This window comes from Glycine soja, chromosome 10 (genome assembly GCF_004193775.1).
Source record: "Glycine soja cultivar W05 chromosome 10, ASM419377v2, whole genome shotgun sequence".
In the NCBI taxonomy this organism is placed as follows: Eukaryota; Viridiplantae; Streptophyta; class Magnoliopsida; order Fabales; family Fabaceae; genus Glycine; species Glycine soja.
The window spans coordinates 34,499,338-34,519,021 of NC_041011.1; the positions used below are offsets into that span (position 1 = coordinate 34,499,338).

Below are 19,684 nucleotides of genomic sequence, written 5' to 3' on the forward strand. Positions count from 1 at the left end.
TTGGAACTTTTTTTTTTAAACTCATAAAATTATCATGTCATTTATCTTCTCATTTATTGATTTTCTTGTTTTTTCAAATTAAGAGTGATTAATATTTTTTTATTAAATATAAATTTAAGTGATTGTTATGCTGAAGAAAAATATTTTGTATTAAGGTTCATATTTGTAAACTAATCAAAGGTACTCATGCATATACACAGATTGTTCCGCTTACCTTTTTTTTTCTTTTCTAATATCTCTTTAATAGGCTGATGTGTTGCAGTTACACACAAATTTTGCAGTATAAGGGCATGCATCAAATATTGAATAATAGTAACATTAATTTCAAAGAATAAAGTAATAGGAAAAAGAACACTAGCAACCCGTCCAAGGTTTATGAACATAAATTTTATCAAAAGAACTCAAGGTTATTACAAATGCAGCGTCTCTATCCTCTTCTTCAAGACATTTAAATCTGTATCTATGCTGGTGAATCTCCCTGTTGATTATTGATCATGGTTATTACAAATAATCAGTCTAATAATGCAAAAGAAAACCTATTTAAAAAAAAACACTATTGTATAGTATAATACCTGAAAGAGAATAAGAGATTAAATAATGAAATTGAACTTTAATCATCTGTGACCCTCATGGAAGTACCAATTTTCTTTGTATGCAAGTACCTATTTTGGAAATTTCATCAGTCACTTAATTTACTTCCTATTTTGAATCTGAACAGCGATGTTGTTTTGATGAACAAAGACATTCACAAATTCTTCGGCCATAGCGGAAAATACTCGCAGAGAAAATGAAGGTTAAAAACAATAGATACCAAGCTGTCGTGAAAGAAAAAAAAAAGGAAAAAGAAGGAAATACCTAAGGTCAATGTGTTGCGGTAAAAACTCGTCCTCAGCAACTTGCAGGCATGGAGCTGGAATCGCCTGCATGAAGGAAGAAACAAAAAGAATAAAAGGAAAAGAGAAGAAGATTCAGAAGAGAAAGATGGAGAAAGAGAAAATTGAGGGATACAACACAGAGGGAGAAAACACAATAAGGGAGAAAACTCAGGAGAGAAGTGATGTTTCCCTTCCCATCATATTCATGCATAGACAACAAAATAACAGATATTCTCCTCCCATTATGCAATATGGGAAGATTTTCTTATTTAAACAACAAATCAACAACACCACAAAAAAAAAACAAAAAAAAAACATTAGATACCAAGCTGCAGTGAAAGAAAAAGATAAAGAAAAAGAAAGAAGAAAATACCTTTGGGGGGATTGTGGTTTATGACAGCGATGCCGTTTTGATGAACAAAGCCATTCACAAATTCTTTGGCCATAGCGGAAAATACTCGCAGAGAAAAGGAAGCTTAAAAAAAATTAGATATCAAGCTGTCGTGAAAGAAAAAAAAGAAAAAAAGAAGGAAATACCTGAGGTCAATGTGTTGCGGTAAAAACTCGTCCTCAGCAACTTGCAGACATGGAGCCGGAATCGCCTGCATGAAGGAAGAAACAAAAAGAATAAAAGGAAAAGAGAAGAAGATTCAGAAGAGAAAGATGGAGAAAGAGAAAATTGAGGGAGAAAACACATAGAGAGAAAACGTAATAATGGAGAAAACTCAGGAAAGAGAAGAAAGAGTAATGGCGAAGGCAACAAAAAAATGATGGAGTGAAGAAGGAGGAAGGGCAACGTATGGAGAAAACGGAGAGAGAAGAAAGAGTATTAAGCGCAATTAAATCAGCCGTTAAATCCGCCAATTAGGAAGCGACATGTGGCGAAGGCAACAAAAAAATGATGGACTGAAGAAGGAGAAAGGGCAACGTATAGGAAAAAAAAAATAAAACTACACGTGTCAATCCTACAAAATTTCCGAAATTCCAATTCTGTTAACTGGAGGGGGACACGTGTCACAGCCTCAACCATTGGCATTTTAGTATATTCCACATACTTCAATTTTAGTATATAGATATTGAATATAGATATTGATTGATGATTGATTGACTACATATTTTTATTTATTGTCAAGAGATACAACACTTAAAAGATTATGATTTTCATTTTGGGAATAAAATGAAAAATAATCAAATTATATTAAAATGTAGTTAATTACAATTAGTTGTTTATTAAATTACTTTAAGAAACTAAATGACCTTTGCTGTAAAAAAAAAGAAACTATGATCATAATTTGATATATTCCATTTTTTAATGATTACTACAATAAAAAATGTTGAGAATTCATTTTTTTTTTTGAGAAAGAGAATTCATATTATTAATCTTAACAATAAGTACTTAAATCAAACATGTTATTTATGTTATTATATTTAACAAACAATTGCCATCTCTATTAATATTATGTGTGAGAAACCGAGATTCACTGATTTTTCTTCTTCTAATTCTTATTTTTCTTGGAAATATATGTTCACCATATATACCAGCTTTTGGTAATAATAATAATGATAATAAATCAATATTTTCTCCTTACTTGGTTTCAATCGAATCGTCGGTTAGTTATGGTGTGCACTATTTGTATATAATATATTTAATATCAAGTTATTAATATAATTATTTATTTATATATAATATGATACTTTATTATTTACTGTAAATTTGTTATAAAAAAAGGACATATCTCAAAATTAAAATTAATTCAATAATTATTATTATCAATTGTTGAACATGGATTAATTATTTTTAATGTTGCTTAATTACCTTTAAATTTAAGATTAAACTTTGCTCATTTTTCTACAAGTGGAGTGGTACAATTGTAAGTAAAAGAGGGTATAACAACAAGTAAAAACTAAATTCCTGAAATTATAAACATTAATATCGCGATTATATTAATCTCTGAAACTATAAAATAATTATCCAAGTCCTCAAAATTATCAAGTAACAACCGTTTTTTTTCCCACGTTGCTAAACCATATCGTCTTACTTTTTAAAATCAAATAATAAGAACTATATTAATAAAAATAAATCAACGTTTAGTTCCCTTAAAAATTATTATAAATTGTCGTTTATTGATTTAAAAAATATACTTATAATTGAGAAGCTAGTTTGATATATTTCCTGAAATAAAATGGATGAATCTCAATTTCTCGATAACAACTCTTGTTTATTTTCAACATTGAAGCTAATAATTATTCCAAAGTAACACATTACTTGCTTGGAACCACATGCAGAAAACTCTCAGAAAAAGAAATTGTTCATAAGTATATCTTAGGAGCAACAGCACTTGGAATATGTAGGTGAGAGTATGATGCATATCCCTTTCTCATAGTTTAAGAATTTACAATGGGCATCACAGCCTTCAGTGTTTTTGCATGATCCAGGAGTAAAAGGACAGGTCGGTTGGCTGCTCACAGCTGCATTAATTTTATGGATAGTAGAAAATCGAAATTATGAATAATATATAATAAGGAAAATTAAAAAATTATAAGAAAAAACATTGCAGAAATAAATCTCTATAGCTGTTTTGAAATTTATTTGTGTACATACCATGTGAAAATAGAACGATAATCATGGCTGCAAGAATAACTTTCGGCAAAATGATTGAGACAAGTGAACGAGCCATTCTAATTCTTGTGTATGATACCTTCTGCCACCTGGGATCTTGTTTGTTGTGTCTGGTTTTATACTTTCCATCCTCTATATATAAGTAAAATAGGCCCAAGTATTAAATGTAGAATTCAATTGTAATATCGGTTTAAAATACACCCGCTACTTATAATCATTATAACCGTCCTAATAATTATTCTTAAAATTTATTGAGCAAATTAGGCGCAACAGCACAAGTAACGTTTATTTGGGTCTCATATCCGGGTTTGATAGAGTAGGCTTTGAACCTGGCGACACAATTAGGGGTTTTTTTTTTTTTTTTATCAAGTTAGTATTGTTTTTTTTTGAATGTTTGAAAGGGTTCTTGCTTACTTATTAACTTTTAACGTGGAACAATTTCTATTTAAAGACATTATATCACATATTGATTTGCCTTTGCCAAACTCGATTATGTAAATTTCTAGAGGTCCGTAAACTCGACTCGTAGAATATATTAATATTCCTATATATAAAATTGTAACTAAATATTTCAACCCTAAAATAAATTAAAATAATAAACTTTAGCAATAACTCAATAAACTAATATAGTTCACACCCAATTAAACATAAATTCATATAATATAAAATATAAATTCTTAAAATAAAAATATTTAAAAAACATAAAAATAGATCAATTGTTCATCAATCCTCTAATTAAATCATCTCCAATATCACCACCACCACCACCATCATCTTCATTTCCATCATCTTGAAGCTCTTCTTTGGTTGAGAAGTGATATTTAACATTGTCATTCAAAACCAAGTTGTCAATATCAAATGCATTCAAAGTTGGATCACTTAAACTTTCTCTAACCAAGTTAATATTGCTTCTACTATCACTTTCACCTAGATGTTGCTCAACTTGGACATTGTCTTCATAAAAAATATGATCTCCCTCTTATGTTATCCACTCATCATCATTCCATATTTTCAAATGGAAGATCAAGTAACAATTTTTCTTATTTGTTTACTTTTCAGCTTCATGTTTTACATCACATAAACTAAGTCATCTTCTTTTAATCCAAGTGGTTTCTCCTCTTTGTATGATCCTATAAATAACATAAAACCGAAGTTCATGACTAAACTCCGAGTTTGGTCCGATTCTACTGAGTTTACTATCGATTCTACTCGATTTGCGATTCTACTCACAATTTTTAACTCGTGAAGGCATGTGGAATCATAAACTTGTACGTTTTTAAAAGTTAAATCATGATTTTAATAACCATGGCCTTAATTATATATATATATATATATATATATATATATATATATATATATATATTTAATTGTTTTTAAATTTCATATTTCATGAGCCATATTTGTTTTAAAGATATTAATCGCATCTCGTCACTACTAAAAAAATATTTTTTACGATACACATTCTAAGACGGTTATGAGAAATTGTCTTAGAATGTGACGCAGTGACAATTTTGTAATTAGATGAAATGAAAACCATGACGATTTTACGTAAAGTCATCGTGATTTTTGCTCCCTCTAATTACAAAATTTCCACCACGTCACCTTTTAAATTCGTAGCTCACCCGTGCCTGCCTCTTCTCCATAAACCCTACATCCCACCACATCTTCTTCGATTTCCATCCCCTGTCTCTTTCTCCTTCGCTTCTTCTTCCTCTGCACCCTCCTTCTCCTTGGCCTCCTCTTCCTCTCCCGCACCTGCATCCAGCACGCATCCATGGATTCAGAGTTCCCCAAAAAAGCGTTAATGAGCACGTGTTTTTCTCTAAGCCCTATCACACTCTGGCTTCAAGTTCTGCACCCCCGTCAAAGTTGCCACCATTCCTCTGCTCTACAGCTTTAAGGATGTCACCGTCGACGCTGCCACCGGTTTTGGCAAAACCCTAGCTTTTGTCATTCCTCTTGTCGAGATTCTATGCCGCTCCTCTTCTCATCCCAAGCCTCACCAGGTTCTTGCGTACTCTTATTATTTCTTTGAACAATGCAAGCATTGTGCTATTCGAATTTATAGAATATGCGCATCCCTGAATACTTGTGTCATTGATTTCGAGAGAGAGAAATTATTTTTAAGGAAAATGTTCAATAGGGTACTGGATTTGGTTGATGTTGTTGCATCTTGCTTCAAGATCCTTGGTCTTCTATTCTAAGCATGCATTAGTAGAGGGACACAGATTAATGACTTGATGCTGTAAAGTTATGTGATCTAGTTGAAGTTGGAAAAATATTCCATATAGAGTATTTGATTTGACTTTTTTTTATTTACTATTTTAGGCAGTTGACATTATTTTGATTATTCTTTCATATTTTTATTTTGGATGAGGCTGATAGACTCTTAGGTATGGGATTCTAGAAGCATATAAATTCTATTATTACTCTCTTGCCTAAGCTTCAGAGAACTAGTCTGTTCTCTACTACTCAAATTGAGGCTATTGAAGAGCTTGCTAAGGCAGGATTGAGGAATCCTGTGAGGGTTGAAGTTTGAGCAGAAAAAAATCAGAAAATGGTTCTGCATTATCAAAACATCTAGAATCTTCCAAAACACCTTCAAGACTTCACATTGTAAGTCTTACATGTCGGAAGCGCACGTTACGTTCACGTTGCACGCTCTTTTTATATTTTATTATTTTGGAAAATTTAGTTATTTCTGAATCCGGTCCATTTTCCATCCACATTCAACCCATATCTTTGCAAATATATTTGCAACCACCTTCAGTAACAAATCACGTACCCATCCTTTATCTCACGTACTGATAATTTCCTATCTCACGTTCTGATAACAAGTTGAGCCCTGTGATGGACAGACTCTATAAATAGGATGAGGTGCTCTCAGTTTTGTATCACCAAACCCACTTCTCTATTCAGAAAAAAATACACCATCTATTCAGAGTGAGTAAGGGTCTGGAAGAACAAAACTGTCTTTCAGGTTCGTGTGTGCGCCGCTTCGCGTTCAATTTGCAATGGCTGGAGTTACGCTCGTAATATTTTAATTTCCGCTGTTTGATCTGAATATGCCATTTAAATTGATTTGCATATTTAGATCAGTATATGTAAATTTTACATTTGGTATCAGAGCCAGGTTGTACCTCTGTCTTGCTTATTGGGTCGTTCCTATGCGGAGTTTATTTTCTGAGTATATGGGTGTTATGTTTTAAGGCTCATTAATTCAAAATAACATCAAAATTAGGAATGATATAAGTTTTCTAATTTTTCTATGATTTAAAACGTAGTTTTTGGGTGTCTAAAATGTATATAATGGTGTGGGTTTTTCGAAATCGAGGTAATAATCATTTTTTTTATGACCCCCCGCTGGAGGTTGAAGACGAAGATGTGTGTGTTTTGTTTACTGTCTTGGAATTGTTAATGTACATTTTAAACTAACAATATTAAACAAAGCATGACTTGATCTAGTGGTAGATGTGGTTTATATTACCTCTCTATTGTGGATTCAAATCTTAGTGGAAGCTTTTTCTTCCTTGTTTTCATTTTTAATTAATTAAAATGAACGTATAAATGAAATGAAAACACCTTAGGCTGGTCTTGAACCCTTGCCCTATAGCATGAAAGGACTCCTTTTGCCGCTAAGCTATTGCAATTTAATTGTTTACTAGGTGCAGTTCACGTATATTTGTAACTTCTGAAGGATAAATCATTTATGCACAAACTATTTAAAATTGTGTGTCTCTAAGTTATGCTGAACATGCAATATTATGTTAAATACTGGTATGCATTGGATTTGATCCTTTAGAGTTTATTACATGTTGAATGAATATACATGCAATGTTATTTTGAATTGGTATACATGTAATTTTTATGATTCAATATTGAGCACATTTGCATTATTAAGTATGTTTATGCAAGGATTATTTTTGAATGTTAAGTGATTAATATAATTTTATTAAATTAGAGAATATCCACAACATCTTTAATTGAGTAAAATTATATGCTAAATTTATAATCACATTAGAAATATTAATTGTGATTAATCATATGTAATGTGATGAAATCTACCCACTGGAATTTTGTTATATTTGTATGATTAATTAGGATAAAATATTAAATTATATTTCTTAATTTACCCACATGAATTAAGGAAAAGAACATGATTTAATAGTTTTATCATAAAGTTGCATGATGAATCTAATTGAGTAGGACTTTAGCCCAAAGGCAAGTTTTGTGTCACTAGATTCATATATTGAGACATGATTTGCATTGACAAAACATGGCATTTGTTTAGTCTCAAATTTTCTTAATGAGCATGTGTGTTTGTTTGCAGTTTCACAATCTATGAATATTTCTTGTGACCTTCCCATTTTAAAAGGTGATAATTATAAGGTTTGGAAGGAAAGAGTTCTCCTTCATTTGGGCTGGATGGATATTGACTATGCTATAAGGAAGGATGAGCCACCGGCTATTACTGAAACTAGTGAACCTGATGCTGTTGCTCTTTATGAAAAGTGGGAGAGATCTAATCGTCTCTCTGTTATGTTCATAAAAACCAACATATCCGCTAGTATTCGGGGTTCAGTTGACCAACATGATAAGGTCAGAGATTTGTTGAAAGCCATTGATGAACAGTTTATGACCTCTGAGAAGTTGCTTGCTAGCACACTCATTATGCAATTCTCTTCCATTAAGCTTACTGGAACGAGGGGTGTGCGTGAACATATCATGCGCTTAAGGGACATAGTGACTCAGTTGAAAACCCTAGAAGTTACCATGTCTGAATCCTTCCTGGTACATTTCATTTTGCGCACCCTACCTCAACAGTATACACCCTTCAAAATCTCCTACAACACACATAAGGATAAATGGTCTATTAATGAATTGATGACCATGTGTGTTCAAGAAGAGGAGAGATTGATAATGGAAGAGGGTGAGAAGGTAAATTTGACTACTTCTACTTCTGGAAAGGATAGGAAGAAGTCTGTAGGCACCAATAAAGGAAGGATTCCGACTCAACCAACAATTAAAAAGGAGTCAAAGTGTTTTTCTTCTGTAAAAAGAAAGGACACATGAAGAAGGGATGCCCCAAATTTAAAGGTTGGTTTGAGAATAAAGGTACACCATTTACTTTCGTTTGTTATGAATCTAATATGATTAATGTGAATCATAATACATGGTGGATTGACTCTGGTTCTACAATCCATGTTTCTAATACCTTGCAGGGTATGGAAAGCCTAAGGAAGCCAGTGGGAAGTGAGCAGTGCATCTACTTAGGGAGTAGGATGAGCTCGCATGTAGAGGCCATTGGAACGTGCGTCTTAGTTTTAAGTAGTGGCTTTAAATTACATTTGGAGAAAGTTTTTTATGTTCCTAGTTTCTGTAAAAACTTAATTTCTATTTCTAAACTTGCACCTTTGGGATTTTATTTTAATTTTACAAACTTTGGTTTTAATTTACTAAATAAATCTGAAATTATTGGTTGTGGTCAATTGGTTGATGGTCTTTATTCGATTGAATTGAAAAATGATGCTACTTCTATGTACGTTTCTGTTGGGTTAAAACGATGTATTATGAATGAAGAATCCTCTATGTTGTGGCACTGGATATTAGGACATATCTCTATTGAGAGAATCAAGCGATTAGTAAATGAAGGAGTACTTAGTACTTTGGATTTAACTGATTTTGAGACTTGTGTAGATTGCATTAAGGGTAAGCAAACTAACAAGTCTAAAAAGGGTGCAAAGAGGAGTTCTAATTTATTAGAAATCATACATATAGACATATGTTGTCCAGACATGGATGCAAATAGTCCGAAATACTTCATAACCTTTATAGATGATTATTCACGATATATGTATCTCTACTTACTTCATTCTAAGAATGAAGCTTTAGATGCCTTTAAAGTTTGTAAGGCTGAAATTGAGAAACAATGTGGAAAACAAATTAAGATCGTGAGATCAGATAGAGGTGGGGAGTACTATGGTAGATACACAGAGGATGGACAAGCACCAGGTTCATTTGCAAAATTTCTTCAAGAACATGGGATTGTTGCCCAATACACTATGCCTGGTTCTTCGGATCAGAATGGTGTAGCAGAACGAAGAAATCGAACCTTATTAGACATGGTGAGAAGCATGAGGAGTAATGTAAAGCTTCCTCAATTTTTATGGATTGATGCTCTTAAGACGACCGTGTATATATTAAACCGAGTTCCATCCAAGGCTGTCTCAAAGATACCTTTTGAGTTATTCAAGGGTTGGAAACCAATTTGCGACATATACGCGTTTGGGGATGCCCGTCTGAAGTAAGAATTTATAATCCACAAGAGAAGAAACTAGACGCTAAGACTATTACTGGGTATTTCATTGGATATGCTGAAAGGTCTAAAGGGTATAGGTTCTATTGTCCATCCCACAACACTAGGATTGTGGAATCAAGGAATGCAAAGTTTCTTGAAAATGACTTAATCAATGGGAGTGATCAATTTCAAAACATTTCTTCTTTAAGGGATCACTATGAAGCTGAACCTTCTAGGACAAGTAATAGGTTGGTAGTCATTCCCACCCCTCAAGTTAAAATGGGTGTTAGACAACTAGTGATTGAAGTTCCACAAGCTGTTGAAAGTGATCATGTAGATCAAGTTGTTTGTGAGGAACAACATGATGATATGAACAAACTGGTGAAGAATCAGTTGAACAAGTTCCTCAGCAAGATGACCAAACAACATTAGAAGATCTACTAGAGTAAAAAAGACAGCAATTCCTAGTGATTATGTAGTGTACCTATAAGAATCAGACTACAACATTGGAGTCGAAAATGATCCTGAGACGTTTTCACAAGCCATGAGTTCTAAGGAATCAAATTTGTGGTATAATGCTATGAGGGATGAGATGGATTCTATGGCATCTAACCAAGTTTGGGATCTCGTTGAGTTGCCTGTTGGTGTAAAAGCCATAAGATGTAGATGGGTCTTCAAAACAAAGAAAGACTCAGAAGGCAACATTGAGAGACATAAGGCAAAACTTGTTGCTAAAGGATTCACTCAAAGAGAAGGAATCGATTACAGAGAGACCTTTTCCCCTATATCTAAGAAAGACTCTCTTCGAGTAATTTTGGCATTAGTAGCTCATTTTGATCTTGAATTGCATCAAATGGATGTGAAAGCGGCATTCCTGAATGGCGATCTTGAAGAAGAGGTTTACATGAAACAACCTGAGGGATTCTTATCTAGTGTTGGTGAGCACTTAGTCTGCAAGCTTAATAAGTCCATCTATGGATTGAAACAAGCCTCCCGCCAATGGTATTTAAAGTTTCATGAGGTCATTTCTTCATTTAGCTTTGAAGAAAATGTCATGGATCACTGTATATACCAGAAGGTCAGTGGGAGTAAGATTTGTTTCCATGTATTATACGTAGATGATATTCTGCTTGCGACTAATGATAAGGGTATGCTATATGAGGTGAAACAATTTCTCTCAAAGAACTTTGATATGAAGGATATGGGAGAGGCATCTTATGTCATAGGCATAAAGATCCATTGAGAAAGATCTCGAGGCATTTTAGGCTTGTCTCAAGAAACCTATATCAACAAAGTTTTAGAGAGATTTAATATGAAAGATTGTTCACCAAGTGTAGCTCCCATTGTGAAGGGTGACAAACTTGCTTTGAGTCAATGCCCCAAAAATGATTTTGAGCGGGAACACATGAAAAATATTCCATATGCTTTAGCAGTTGGAAGCCTTATGTATGCTTAGGTTTGCACTAGACCTGATATTGCATTCGCTGTTGGAGTCTTGGGAAGATATCAAAGTAATCCAGGTATTGACCACTGGAAAGCTGCAAAGAAAGAGATGAGATATCTTCAAGGAACAAGGGATTACATGCTCATGTACAGACAAACTGATTGTCTGGAAGTGATTGGCTACTCCGACTCAGACTTTACTGGTTGCATTGATTCACGAAGATCAACATCTGGTTATATTTTTATGTTAGCCGGTGGAGCAGTATCTTGGAGAAGTGCCAAGCAAACCTTAACTGCTACTTCCACTATGGAGGCTGAGTTTGTTTCTTGTTTTGAGGCTACCTCGCATGGTGTATGGTTGAAGAGTTTCATATCTAGCCTTAGAGTTGATGACTCTATTTCTAGGCCATTAAAGTTGTATTGTGACAACTTTGCTGTGGTGTTTATGGATAAAAACAACAAAAGTGGAAGTCAAAGTAAGCACATCGACATCAAGTACTTAGCCATAAGAGAACGTGTTAAAGAAAAGAAAGTGGTCATTGAACATGTCAACACTGAGTTGATGATTGTTGATCCTTTAACTAAAGGCATGCCACCAAAGAATTTTAAGGATCATGTAGTACGAATGGGACTTGGTTCCATGATGTGATTTCATTGTACGTACATTTATTATTTTCAATGAAACTCTTATTCAGGATATTTTCTCATATGGTTTTGTGCACATATTTATTTATTTTGAGAAAAATCATTCGGTTTAGATATAGAATAAACATATGGTTTATTCATTAAGTTGAGAGCTAGTGTTAAGAGACTTGATATATTGTGGTACATGGAAGATACTACTCATCATCAGAGGACCTATCGCCATGACTCATATATTATGTTTCTTGTTATGGTTGATGTTAGGTTAAATGGACCAAGTGGGAGAATGTTGGAAGCGCACGTTACGTTCACGTTGCACGTTTTTTTTATATTTTATTATTTTGGAAAATTTAGTTATTTCTGAATCTGGTCCATTTTCCATCCACATTCAACCCATATCTTTGCAAATATATTTGCAACCACCTTCAGTAACAAATCACGTACCCATCCTTTATCTCACGTACTGATAAATTCCTATCTCACGTTTTGATAACAAGTTGAGCTCTGCGATGGACAGACTCTATAAATAGGATGGGGTGCTCTCAGTTTTGTATCACCAAACCCACTTCTCTATTCAGAAAAAAATACACCATCTATTCAGAGTGAGTAAGGGTCTGGAAGAACAAAATTGTCTTTCAGGTTCGTGTGTGCGCCGCTTCGCATTCAATTTGCAATGGCTGGAGGTACGCTCGTAATATTTTAATTTCCGTTGTTTGATCTGAATATGCCATTTAAATTGATTTGCATGTTTAGATCAGTATATGTAAATTTTACATTACATTCTTACTAGAATCCATTTAGTAAGTTTCATGTACTACTAATAGATGCATAATATAGTTTATGTTTATCCTTTGCTAATATTGATCTCCTTATCCTTTTGAGTTTGCAGTATTTGGAATGCGAGGCATATAAGAAGGCATCATAGCTAGTACATATCCTTATTAATATTTAAGAATCTCTTAAAAAAAATTATAATGTGAGATACACGTTGATAATTAATGATGTGATTTGTGCTGTAGAAGAGTATTTTATCATACCCAAAGCATCATTTTGACTTTAATGCAGATATTTCATGACTTGTGCTAGCGTTGATTATAGGGGAGTTGTCCTAATTCCTTGTCTTTCTGTTTTGAAAGGCTTCTCCTTGATTCCCCTGCATGGAAAGATGAAGCAGGTATAGTTTTGGTCCATTTGGATGTCAGCATTTTTCAATATCGAAGCATAATATTCTATAAATAGGCATTGTTTTTCTTATTTCTAGTTATTTTGTCAGTGTCTTACCGTTTACATACTAGATTATTTATTTATTTTGCCATATAGTTTGCCAGGGAGAAAGCACTAGCTTCATTTACATCCCTTTCAAATGGAATTCTTCTATGTACCAATGTTGCAGCACGTGGACTGAACATAAGGGTGTAGATTGTATAGTGCAGGTAGCTCTATGGCTTGTAGATGATATTGTAATGCTTTTCATATTTCATTCAAGATTCTTTAGAAGTGTTGATTTTATTGTAATGTAATCTATACAAATGTGTAGGAGGAATCTTATGTAGAATTCCTGCGTATAAGAAGAGTTCTTCTTCAAGAGAGACTATGTGCTGATGATGCATTTGATGTTGTTCCTCAGGTTTGCTCTAGGCCTTTTATAATCTTAGTTTTTTCTTTTGTCATAATATTTGTATTAATACAATAGAAAGATCCTTTGCGTGCTGGTTAATGGTTAGTAATACTCATTAGATATATGAACTAATTAATCCTTTTTTCTAACTTCTAATAGAGTAAACTAAATAACCAGTGGAAATAAATTCCCTGATACAACATGACGATGACTTGATTGCCACCAAGGCTGATGCTGATTTTGTTCATTGACTCTTTTAGAAGTTGTTTTTTTCTTCTTTATGATTGCCTGTTTGAGTAAACATGCTTACCAGTCCTATATTTATCAAACTGCAAATTGTAAATGAAAATATAACATATTTCAATATTTCAATAACAACACTATTGATCAAACTTGCTTCAGATTCGTTCTGCTGCAAAAAAAAGACCACGATGTCATGGAAAAGGGAATTAAGGCCTTTGTCTCTTACTGTTGTATTATAAGCCTAAGGATTATACTGCTAATTAATAAATTGGCGAATTAAACACCTACTACGCAAATATAAAATTATTTACATGCACTTACAATGTAACTTTATTAATTGGTAACATATCCCGGAACTATAAATACCAATTTTTTGGAATTACTTTAAGAAAGTAGGATGTAGATTAAAGCTAAGTTGTAAATAGATTAGAGTTAGAATGTAAATAAAATAAAACCTCTTATTTATTTATTTTTTTCTCATTCTTTGTATCGTATTATATCACTTATACACACACACACACACACACACACACACACACACACACACATATATATATATATATATTAAAAAATATAAATATTATAAGTAATATTATCATGTAATAAAAAAGTAAAGAAAAATAATAAGTATGAAATTGATATTAGAAAAAATTGAATGTCCAAATATCATAGCCATATAGAGTAGAAAAGCAAGATGCACTCTTCTCTGGGCATGCAACGATAATTCACTTTCTGGCACATATTGCCACATAACATGCCAAATTCCGGTTTTGCCTTTTTGTAAGCCTCATACGGATTATAGGATATTTTTTAATTTTTTTCCTCAAAAATATGTGATTTTCACATTATTAGCATAACGCTCTAACCAACTGAGCTAATAGACCAATTATGTTATAAAATAATTAATGTCGCTATATATAACATGAAAATTTATAATGCATATTTAATGCACATGCAAATTTACATAATAAATTTTGTGATAATTAATTTTTTTACATATATATATATATATATATATATATATTGTAAATAAAAGTCATAGGCTTAATAAAAATTTACATATGTAAAAAAATACTATTTGTTTAATTATCAATTGTTGTAATAAACATCTAAATACATCATTCAATTAAATATCATATTTGTTTAATTTTCAATCACTATAATAGACATCCAAATACATCATTAAGTTAAATATCAATTTTTTTAACTATTAATTATTGCAATAAACATCTAAATACAACATTTAGTTAAATATCAAATTTTGTAAATAAATTAAATGTATAAAAAAATATAATTTTTTAAAAAATTCAAAACATACGGATTGACAATCTGTATGGTTCATATGGATTGTCAATCCATATGTTTTGAATTTTTTAATATGCATCTCTTCTTCTCCGGCGGTGAAAAACCACCAAATTTCACCATATATTCGTAAACAACGCACGTACACCACCAACGACAACAAACACTCGTAAAACAATGTTAACGGAAGCAAGTTACACTAAGGGAGTGTGATTTTATGAAAAAAAGGCAATACAAAAATGAAAAAGCTAATATGCTATTTATAACCGAAAATACCCATAAAGACATTTTCAATATTTTGGAAAACTGCTAGGTGTACCAGCAAAAATGCTGGGTGCCCCAAGCAATTCCCTAAAGAAAAGAGATGAAAATGTTGGACCAACTTAACATGCTTTGTCAACATCACAGTTGAGTGGCCCAACATTGAGAGTTAATAAGGGCACCACAGATGCCTAGGCCGCAATAAAAGTTTGAGCAGCTGAATATATTGGCGTGCAACTTCCATGTAGCTGAATATAGTGGCACAAGATACATCATCAAGAAGATCTCTAGTGATTTAGGAAGGGAATTCCAAGTTGAAACAACAAGAGGTTTGGCCAATGAATTTAAGAAAAATGTTTTTACAAGAGATTTACTCTCTAGTAATCGATTACCAGAGGATGTAATCGATTACCAGTGGCCAAAACACTTCCTAAAATGTTTTTAAAATAGTTTTGAATATTCTTGAAGGTATGTAATCGATTACATGAGGATTGTAATCGATTACCAGTAGCTAAAAATGTTTACAACAGTCACTAGAAATTTGAATTCAAAATTTATAATGTGTAATCGATTACACATGGATGGTAATCGATTACCATCAATTATTGAACGTTTTGATTCAAATTTCAAAGTCTATAATCGATTACACAAATCTTGTAATCGATTACCAGAGGAGAATTTTAGAAAATAATTTCCAAGAGTCACATCTGGTCAAATGATTTTTTTAATGGCCATCAAAGGTCTATTTATATGTGACTTGGAACACGAAATTGCTTAGAGTTTTTCAGAACAAAAAGGTCTTATCCTCTCAAAAAGAAAAATTATCTCATCCTCTTAAAAATTCCTTGGCCAATACACTTGCAATTCAATAAGGAATTATTTTGAGTGCTCCATTGTTCAATCTATCTCTTTCAAGGGAGATTTCTTCTTCTCTTCATCTTATTTCTAAAAAGGGATTGAGAGACCGAGGTTCTCTTGTTGTAAAACAATCTGAACACAAAGGAAGGGTTGTCCTTGTGTGGTTCAGAACTTGTAAAGGGCTTTTGCAAGATAGTGGAACTCTCAAGCGGGTTGCTTGGGGACTGGATGTAGGCACAAGGGTGTGGCCGAACCAGTATAAATCTGAGTTTGCATTTTCTCTTCCCTTAAACTCCTTTATTTATTATTGTTTATTGCTTCTATTCAGTAAGTTTAATTTGCATAATTACTTAGGAATTCATTTTGAAAGGAATCTTGGGTTTTGGGTTAAAATCAAAATAGAATTTTTAATTAGGAAAAAGTTTGTGATATCTTAATTTTCCCCCCCTTCTTAAGATATCTGAGGATACTTGTCTAACATTCCATACCCAGGTGACACAAAATAAGCACCATATATAAATTCATCCGGAAAACTCCTCCATTTCCAATTGTTCCACTTTTCACTACTTTCCCTCTTGGTAATTTGTCATCAACAAATGAACCACTCTTAGTATCTATAATATCATATTTAGGTGAGTAATGTTTATGAATAATGTTGCTTTCATTTTACAGTGAAACATCCTTGTTATCAAACTAATTATTCTCACTCTTGCATGTGGAAAGAACTTGACATTGGTAAATTGGCCACGTGATTTGGCTTATTACAACTTCCTTCAATGCTAGAGGTAAAATACCACTCACTTTCCACTTATGGATTTGAATCTGTTGAAGATATCAATTTAGGGGACATTAAGTATAGGTAAAAACAATTTCATAGCATAAATTTTCTAGTTCTTGGGTAAAAGCATTGTCAAGAACCATTTCTCCCCAAAGCTTAAGCTGTTAGGTGAAAACTTATGAATGATATAAATAATTGAATATAATGTCTAACATGCGATATGAGCCTTTTGGGCTTTGAGCAAAGGCTGGGCCACCTTACCTTGTGCTAAAAATTTTCTTTTTTTATTTTGAATAATGGAGATATAATGTGTCAAATTCTCTGTCCTGAACACTTGGTCAAGAGTCTCTAATACCATGTCAGCAACCTTCGCTATCGAAAAGTCAAGTTGTTAGTTAAAACTCATGAATGGCTTGAGCTGAATTAATTATATATGATATTTATTATATTTTTTTAAATTATAATTAAACCTAATTGTATAATTATAGTTTAATATAATTAAATTATAATTCAAATTGAGACTGAGCTATAGTTTGAAAATTAAAATGCAGTTAGAGCTTGAGCTTTGATTTTCTTCAAATTATAGAATTGTGGAAATTAATTTCATGTCTTGTAAGATTTACCAAAAAGTCATGTCTGCTAGTCTCACGTTACTTGTGTTGTGATTATTACATCTTTAATTGAGTTTCCTGAATCTTTTTAAACTGTCCAAAGTTTATTGGTGCATTGTAGTATTTGGTGGGTATGGCTTCTTTGAATTATTTTATACTTTGTAGTTTGCACTGCATAACCTTTTTCAATATCCCTTTCTCTTCACTAAACAATTATTGGACGCTACTTGTTTATGTACATTTGTGTGTGGCCTATGGACTTGTAGCTAGTGACAAGATTAAATTAAGATGAGGAGGAACAAACTTCAGGTAATTTGCATTTTCTCAGTTTCTAGAAGGCAATGCTTGGATACTAAAATATTTTAGCAGGGAAGGTGTAATAGCAGTTGAACAAACCCCCTTCCCTTAGTTAAAGTTGTTGGCTTGCTTAAGTTTTATACGCTTATGGTTCTGAAATCTCTAAATTATTATTTTTGATTGTTGGCCTAATTGGTAGTCATTTATGTATATGGAGGCGGAATGGGAAAAGAAGCATATTTCCTTCACTGGAAGCCAAATTTGTATAAGGTTCATCCATGCAGTATACAAAATCAGTGCTATTTTTTCCCCTTCCTACCTCTCTTTCATAACTTAGTTAGAATCTTGTTTTCTCTGTGTGGAGTGAAGGCATGAAGTCATTTAGGAATCTATATAGTTGAATAATATTTGGTGCATTGCTTAAGTGAAGAAGCACTCAGAAGCATATCTATTTATAATAATCCGGAATCAGTTTGAATTACATTTAAGAGCAATAATTAGAAAATACATTTTATTAAATTAATTTTTTTTATATTTAAAAAAAATATATTTTAAGACAGATCTTAGAAAAATTGTCTTAGAAAGATGATTTTCCCAAAAACTGTCTTAGAATTCTCAAATTTTTTAACTTTTTTATTTTAAAAAAATAGACATTCTAAGACGATTATCTGAAAAATTGTCTAAGAAACTCTACTTTCTAAAACAGTTGTCTTAGAATTCTCATCAATTTTTAATTTTTTTTAAAAATGATTCTAATATAGTTCTTTCTAAAATCATCTTAGAAAGTGTACTTTCTAATCTAAGATGACTGATTTTTGAAAGAACCGTTTTAGAATTCTCAATTATTTTTTTCTATTTTTATTTAAAAAAATTCATTCTAAGATGATTTTTAGCTTAAAACTGTTTTAGAGAGGTGTCTTTTTAAGACGGTTGTATGCTAAAATTCTTCTAAGAAATGTGCATTTTTCAAAGATGATGTTTTTTAACCGTCGTGAAAAGTCTTGACTTTTCATGACATTTAAAGACGGTTCAAAATCGAACCGTCTTTGAATGTAACTTATAACCGTCATGGTATAACATTTTTCCAGTAGTGCGTTTCTAGTTATGTGTTTATTACATTGTCTTTTTAGTTATCACTTAAATAATATATGTCAGTTGTACTATGTATATGTATTTGTATACATACCAAGTGCCAATAAACATAACGCAAAAATAAATTTAAGTAAAATCATTGACATTAGTGTGCCACTCGTTAGAGTATAACTATACAAATCCCTAGTTGAATTTGGTTAGCAAGAACATGTCAAACATTCTTAGATTAGATATGCAAAGTCCTGTCTTATTAAGACTAACCAATTGTCTATAGGTGACCCAAAAAAAAATAAAAAATCCATCAAGCATTTTTTTGCATGGTTTCTATTTGTACTTGAGAGGCCTCCCCAAACAATAGTAAGTCGTACACAAAGAAGAGATGCATGGGAGATTGGGTGGACCATTCCTAGATAGAATAATCGGCTTCCAATCTTTTTAGATAATTGATAAATGGATAAGATGTGACAACCTCTCCATGCAAAAAACAAAGAGATATGACGATAATGCACTATTAAAAAAAAGATCTTTTTACGACATCAGTCTTCCTAAACCGTTGTGGTATAATACGTGGTGGCACGTTTGTAATTATGAAGTTTGAAAACAAAGACAATCATGTAAAAAACTCATCTTCAAATTATGGTACGACAATTTCCACGATGTTGCTTTCATCGACACCATCGTGGTTTGCGCGACATATAGTCACATGACTCGTTTCATTGACTGAGTGAGCCTCGCGACCTCAGTCA

The 19,684-nt window shown here is 32.4% G+C and overlaps 1 long non-coding RNA gene and 1 pseudogene across 1 annotated transcript; one reads left to right on the forward strand and one right to left on the reverse strand.

Moving 5' to 3' along the window:
* Positions 1-300: 300 nt before the first annotated feature.
* LOC114371007 lies at positions 301-1,155 on the reverse strand. The gene is made up of 2 exons (XR_003657983.1): positions 573-1,155; positions 301-478 (listed from the first exon to the last, which is right to left on the reverse strand). It is a non-coding gene; the product is annotated as an uncharacterized LOC114371007 (long non-coding RNA).
* A 4,114-nt stretch (positions 1,156-5,269) lies between these two features.
* On the forward strand, positions 5,270-17,023 carry LOC114371671 (annotated as a pseudogene).
* The last annotated feature ends 2,661 nt before the right edge of the window (positions 17,024-19,684 follow it).